This window comes from Elephantulus edwardii, unplaced genomic scaffold (assembly GCF_000299155.1).
Source record: "Elephantulus edwardii isolate Elephantulus edwardi_28Jun2011 unplaced genomic scaffold, EleEdw1.0 scaffold00013, whole genome shotgun sequence".
In the NCBI taxonomy this organism is placed as follows: domain Eukaryota; kingdom Metazoa; phylum Chordata; class Mammalia; order Macroscelidea; family Macroscelididae; genus Elephantulus; species Elephantulus edwardii.
Genome location: NW_006399763.1, coordinates 6,971,625 through 6,978,326, shown reverse-complemented (window position 1 = coordinate 6,978,326; position 6,702 = coordinate 6,971,625). Strand labels below are relative to the sequence as shown.

Sequence of the window (6,702 nt, the reverse complement as noted above, 5' to 3'; positions counted from 1 at the left end):
ACTTCCAATACAATATTGAATAGGAGAATAGTGGGCATCCTTGCCTAGTTCCTGCTCTCAAGGGCAATGTCTTTAATCTCTCTTCATTGAGAACAATGTTGACTCTCGGTTTGTGTATATACTTGTTACTGTGTTGAAAAAATTTCCTTTTAATGCTATTTTGTTGAGTGTTTTATTCAGGAAAGGGTGTTGGATTTTGCCAAAGGCCTTTTCCACTTCAATTGATAGGATCATGTGGTTCTTGCGATGGATGACATTGATTGTTTTTCTTATGTTGAACCATACTTGCATATCTGTTATTAATCCCACTTGATCATGGTGATTTTTTTTACTTATGCATCGCTGTAGTCTATTGCCAGGATTTTATTTAGGGTTTTTGCATCTATTTCCATAAGACATATTAGCCTACAGTTTTCTATTGTGGTGGTGTCTTTACTTGGCTTTGGTATCAAGGATATGTTTGCTTCATAGAATGATTCTGGAAGAATTCCATCTTTTTCTATTTTCTGAAATAGCTTATGTAGAATTGGTGACAGTTCTTTTCTGAATGTTTGATGAAATTCCCTTGTAAAACCATCCTGCCCAAGGCTTTTTTTGACTGGAAGTTGTTTTATTACCTTTTCTTTTTTTTCTTGTGTGATGGGTCTGTCAGGTGTTCAATTTTGGTTTGTGTCAGTTTAGGTATGTTGTGTATTTCTATGTACTTGTCCATTTCCTCTGGGTTATCATATTTGTTTAAGTATAGTTTTTCATAATACTCCAATGTTAGCCTTTTTATTTTAGTTAGTTCTGTTGTGACATTGCCTGTTTCATCTTTTATTTAGGTGATTTGTGTCTTTTCTTTTGTTAATTTTGCTAGTGGTTTGTTGATTTTATTGACCTTTTCAAAAAAGCAACCCCTAGTTTTGTTGATGGTTTCAATTGTTTTTCTGTTTTCGATTTCATTTATTTCTGCTCTACTTTTTATAATTTCAGTTTTTTTAAAGGGTGTCGAGTTGTCTTGCTGTTCTTTTTCAATTGTTGGAGATGCTGAATTAGAGAGTCAAAGGTCAGTTTTTCCCGCCCTCTGATATGTTTGATTATTGCTATAAATTGACCTCTGACTACTGCTTTACCTATTTCCCAGAGTTTTTGGTAGGTGGTGTTTTCATTGTCATTTGTTTCAAGAAACTTTTTAATGTCATTTTTTATTTCTCTTTTTTTAAATTATTTAAGACTTTTATTAACAGGTGCTTGCAGCTTTGTTGACTTTTTTTTTTGAAAAATCAAGTTGTAAACTTTTATTACAAATTAAAAATGAGTTTTTAAAAAATCTCAACTTCACCAGATATGAAACAATTTAAAAACCTTTAAAGGTATATTGAGAAAACCCAGGATTTTTAAAAAACACTTTTGTCATTACCAAAAAAAAGACATCTTTTGGTAAAAATAATAAAAACCCCTTGCTGCAAAGTTAATGCAGATAGTTCTAGTTATCTGGTCGACAGGCAAAAAGCAAGCCCTTAAGATCTTCAGCTCCAATCTTTTCTTCATTTCTTCTTGTTGGATGCCCGGATGATGGTAGGGATCGTAAACTGGCCTTTTCTCAGCCCCACCCTACTCAGCCTTGAGAGCAGACACATTCTCAGCTGGTGGATCAGCTGCTTTTATCTCTTTGCCATCTTGTGATTTTAGGGTTTTCTGGGTGTCTGTGTTGGTAATTGAAGTTGTGAGGGTACTGACATTGAGGTGGCTGCTGACCTTGGGTCTCATCTTGATTTTCCTTATTCTTCACTGCTGTCCTCTCGAGGCTGTCTTTGGCAAGGAGGGCCCCTGCAAAATCGTGGTCTAAAACCCCAATACATATTCTGTCTCACTGGTCTACTTTGTTCTTCTGCACCCTGGTTGTCAGCACCGTCCATCACTTCTCCCTGCAGAGGAGGGTTGGAATATTTTGGTCGATGCTCATAAGGTCACCGCATGTAGTAAGGTGGACACTGTTGCCTGATGTCGGGCCTGTGTTGTTGGGTCTGGTCTTCAGGAGTACTCTCTGACCCCTTGTTCTTCTCCCCACTCTCATTATTCTGCTAATTCTGCTGGTAATTATGTGGAAGATGCCTACAATGTGAATAACATCTATAATGGTTACAATCTGTTGCATATTTACTACCTTGGACTGGAATGCCACCAGGACCTGTAACATTTGCTGTCTCTGCACCCTTTTCTCCTTCAACAACATCGAACTCCAGTCTCTCCATCTCCTACACTGCGAAGGTACTTCCTGGGGTTATTCTTTTATGGCAGTCTGATGTACAAATACATCTTCCTTGGTGTCATTCCTATTGATGAAACCATATCCGTTCCTTACACTGAACCATTTCACTGTTGCCAAAACCTTTGTTATGATCATCTTGTGTCCCCAATGCCTGAGCCACTGATGCCTGTGCTGTTGCTTGTGCTGGGCTTGATGTTGGTAATGCTGAGGGTGGGGGCGACAGGAAGGAGGGGGGCAGCGGGGGGCTTCAGGGTCTCGGCCTCGCTGCTCATGGTTGCGGTGATGGTGACTGGGGCTAGCTGTGGCAGCTGCGGCTCCTCCCAGGGTATGATGCTAACTAGGCCGGCGGTGGTAGTGGTGGAGCAGCTCAAAGCTCTTAGAGGTCAGCTCTCTGCTCCCACTACCGATTGAACTCTCATTTTTTATTTCTTCTAGCACACACTCACGTTTAAGCAAGATCTTGTTCAGCTTCCAAATATATGGGTTTTTCTCCTTTATCCTCTTGTTATTAATTTCAAATTTTGTTGCTTTGTGGTCTGAGAAGACGCTTTGCATTATTTCTATGTTTTTTAATTTATTGATGCTTTCCTTGTGACCTAAAATGTTATCTATTCTGGAGAACATTCCATGCACGTTGGAGAAGAAGGTATACTGTGTTTTTATTATTTTTTTTTGGGGGGGGTGCATTAGCTTATAAATATCTATGAGGTTGAGTTGGTTTATTGTGTGGTTTAATTCTTCAGCATCTTTGTTGAGATTCTTTCTAGTAGTTCTCTCTTTTCTTGAGAGTGGTGCATTGTACCATAGTTGTGTTGTATATTTTATTTTTCACTTTTGTTAATGTTTGTTTTATATATTGCAGGTCTTTCATTTGGTGCATAGATATTTATTATCTTTATGTCCTGTTGTTCTATTGACCCTTGAAGCATTATGCAGTCACCTTCCTTGTCCTTTGTGATGGTTTTTGCATTGAAATTTATTTTATCAGATATTAATATCACTACTCCTGCTTTTTTCTGATTGCCATTTACTTGGTTTATTATTTTCCATTCTTATATATTTAGTATTTATTTACCTTCATTTTTCAGGTGTGTCTCTTGTAGACAGCATATTGATGGATTTTGGTTTTTTATCCAATTTGCTATTCTTTTTCTCTTCAGTGGTGCATTCAAACCATTCACATTCAGTGTGATTATTGAGAGGCAAAATTTTATTGCTATCATTTTCTTGAGTGATTTTAGTGTTGTTGCTAGTTACTTTGGTCCATCCTTTTTTCTGTGGAACATCTATAAGAAGGAAGTCTCTCAAAAAAAAAAAAAAAAGAAGGATGCCTCTCAGTGTTTCCTGCAACCCTGGTGTTGTTTTTACAAACTCCCTTAGGTTTTGATTTTCTGGGAATGTTTTGATCTCTCCTTGATATTTGATGGACAATTTTTCTGGTTACCGTATTCTTGGTTGACAGTTATGTTCTTAAGTGTTTGATATATGTCATTCCACTGTCTTCTTGCTCTCATGGGTTTTGCTGAGAAATTGGTACTTAATCTTATTTGTTCTCCCTTTTAGGTTACTCTTTGTTTTCCCTCATTGCTTTTACAATTCTCTCATTATCTTTGGTTCTGGAAAATTTGACTATGATACGCCTTGGTGTTTTTCTTTTGGGGTCTATTCTATATAGTGTTTGCTCAGCTCTTGAATATATATTCTCTCATTCTTCATTATACCTGGGAAGTTTTCCTCTGGTAATTCTTCCACAACTTTTTTGGTGCCTTTGCTTACTTCTTCCTGTTCTGGGCTTCTGATGATGCTCATGTTATTTCTCTTGATGGTGTCCTACATTATTATTATTCTTAGCTTTTCTTCTTTTCCTTCCTTTTTGATTCTGCTTTTTGTTCCAGCAGATCAGTGGTGACAATTCTTTCTTCTATTTCACCAGTTCTGTTTTCCATCTCTTCAACTCTGTTCATGTGTTCCTCCATCATGTTGACAGCATCTGAAACATTGGACCTCATATTCTGGATTGTTGTTTTTCCAGAGCCTCTAATGCCTTGTTTGTTTTATTTGCATTGTTTTGTATTGTTTTTTTTTAAGTTCCTCCTGATTTTTGCTTGCAGTTTCTTATAATTCTTCAAGTTTGTTTTTCACCCATGGAAAATATTCAATCATTGTTCTTTTAAATTCTGAGTTAGAAAGTTCCATCAGACTTTCTGGCTTCAGGAAATCCATTGATACTGTGTCACCTTTTGTGGCTGACATCTTGCTTTGTGCTTGTTTAGTATGTGAGGTAGACTGCTTCTTATGTGACATTACTGTGGTAGAGTTTTTCATGCATGAGATAATGATAGGATCTTGATGTGAAGTCACTGCTTTAGAAGATGGTGGGGCAGCTACCCTGCCTTTGTTTCTCTTTGAACTTCTGACCTAAGGGGAGCTTCAGTTCAGGGCCATGAAGAGCAGCCTCTTGTTGGAGCTAAGTCATATCAAGGATCTCTGGATTAAAGGCAAATTAGTTGAATGGACTTGGAGGCAAGGGTGTGGGATGGAACAGGCACTAGGTTGGCACTGGAGTGGAGTGGGCATGTGCATGGACCTCACTCAGTTTCCAGCTGTCCGGGTGGACTTGCACAGGGTCCTCACTTGAATTCTAGCTGTCTGACTTTCACCTGGTGGCTCTTGCCCAGCAGGGCTTTGGGTCTGGCAGGGCTTAAGAAAACTCAAATTCTCACTGTCCTGCTTGGTCCTGGCTGGTGGGTCCCAAAGGGCTTGGCTGGTGCCTCCCACCTGACTTGGCTGGCAGTCCTGATTGTGTCCCACAGCTCACTGCTTCCTGTGGCTCTAAAACCAATTCTTTTAATAATAGTTCTCACATTCCTACTGTCCTGCTCACTTGCTGTGTATCATTCTTTGTGTCTATAAGTCATACTTAACAGTACCTAACAACACCACCACCACATTAACATAATCAAGTATTCTGGAATTGTTAATCTTCATCATATTATCATACTTAGTTTTGATCTACCAACCAAATGTCTTAAAACATTGTTATTTATTAGTTCTTTATGATATTTTCAATTGTTAGCCAAGATCCATCTTACATCAGCAATGATATTCCTCATTCCACATTATGTTCTAAATCTGGCTTGAATTTCTCAAAGTTCTTTGTTTGATGTGATATTGAAATTGTTTTTTAATTATCTTAAACAAAGTCTTCTTGTGTGTAAAATTAATGTCATTGTTTACCATTGAGTTGGAACTGACTCACAGTTGATCCTCCAGCAGATTTTCAGAGGCAGTTAATCACATGGGAGGAGATTACCCATTCATCTTACATGGAGCAGCTGGTGAATTCAAATCACATACCTTTGAGATTCCAGCACATCTTCTTACCACTAGGCCACCAGACTCTTAATTTCCCATTCTACAGGATCACTTTCTTTGGCTATCTTGGGTATAAATATGGATCTCTTCTAGTCAGTTGGTCAGATAGTTCTCTTCCAAATTTATTGGCATAGATAAGTGAGCACCTCCTGGATTGCAACTACATGTTAAAACATCTCAGTTAGTATTTTGGTCAATTCCTTGAGCCTTGTTTATCATCAGTACAGCATGGACAACTTCGTAATTATATGCTACAATTATACTTCGTGATTATATGCTACATCCTGAAATAGCTTACCATTGACAATTCTTTTTGTTATAGTGATGTTATACATTTCCTTAAAAATTTCTTGGATTTTTTTCCTTTAGTTTCTTCAACTTGAGAAATGACAAATGTGTTTTTTTTGTTTGTTTTGTTTTGTATTCTAGCTTCAGGTCTTTGCACATTTCATTATAGTACTATCCCTTCATAAGATGCTCTTTGAAATGTGCTGTTCAGTTTGTATTTTGGGTTCTTTTTAAACTTCATGATTCCATCATTCTGGCAAGTAGAGTGAGATGTTTTTAAAATTTTAGCATTCATTCCTTCTTGGAGAAACAGAAAAAAATGTGAACTTGCTTTCATCCCTGGGGAAATACCATCTCATGCCTGTAAAAAAATGCTTTGGACTTTATCTGAGCTGTTTCAGACACACTGACTTCCCTCTTCTTATTACAGTTCCTTCTGTCCTTTTGTGTTTCAGTAGTTTGGAAGTCAAACAAATGTACACATTATTGCATTAGTTCATGGATTAATGTACTTCAAGGTCTATTTCTCATTGCTCTGTACTTACTATTGTCAGAGTGTGCTATGTTACTTTGAAGAACACAACGTGTCTTAAGGATAAGTTATATATAATTTCTAAAGCAAAGTAGAAAGTGATTAATATCATGAAAGAATATACAAATTGATATATGACCTTTGTGATCTTTATCTGCAGTTCCTTAACTGTAAAATACATGTTATAACAAGATTCCTGAAATGTTTTTTAAGGACTTGTGTCTTAGGAGTCTCTTGTTGGTATTGTCATGTA

General features: G+C 37.3%; 1 pseudogene; it reads right to left on the bottom strand.

Annotated features, from left to right (window-relative positions):
- LOC102844265 overlaps positions 1-2,526 on the bottom strand; it is a 179,383-nt pseudogene extending 176,857 nt beyond the window's left edge.
- Positions 2,527-6,702: the final 4,176 nt, after the last annotated feature.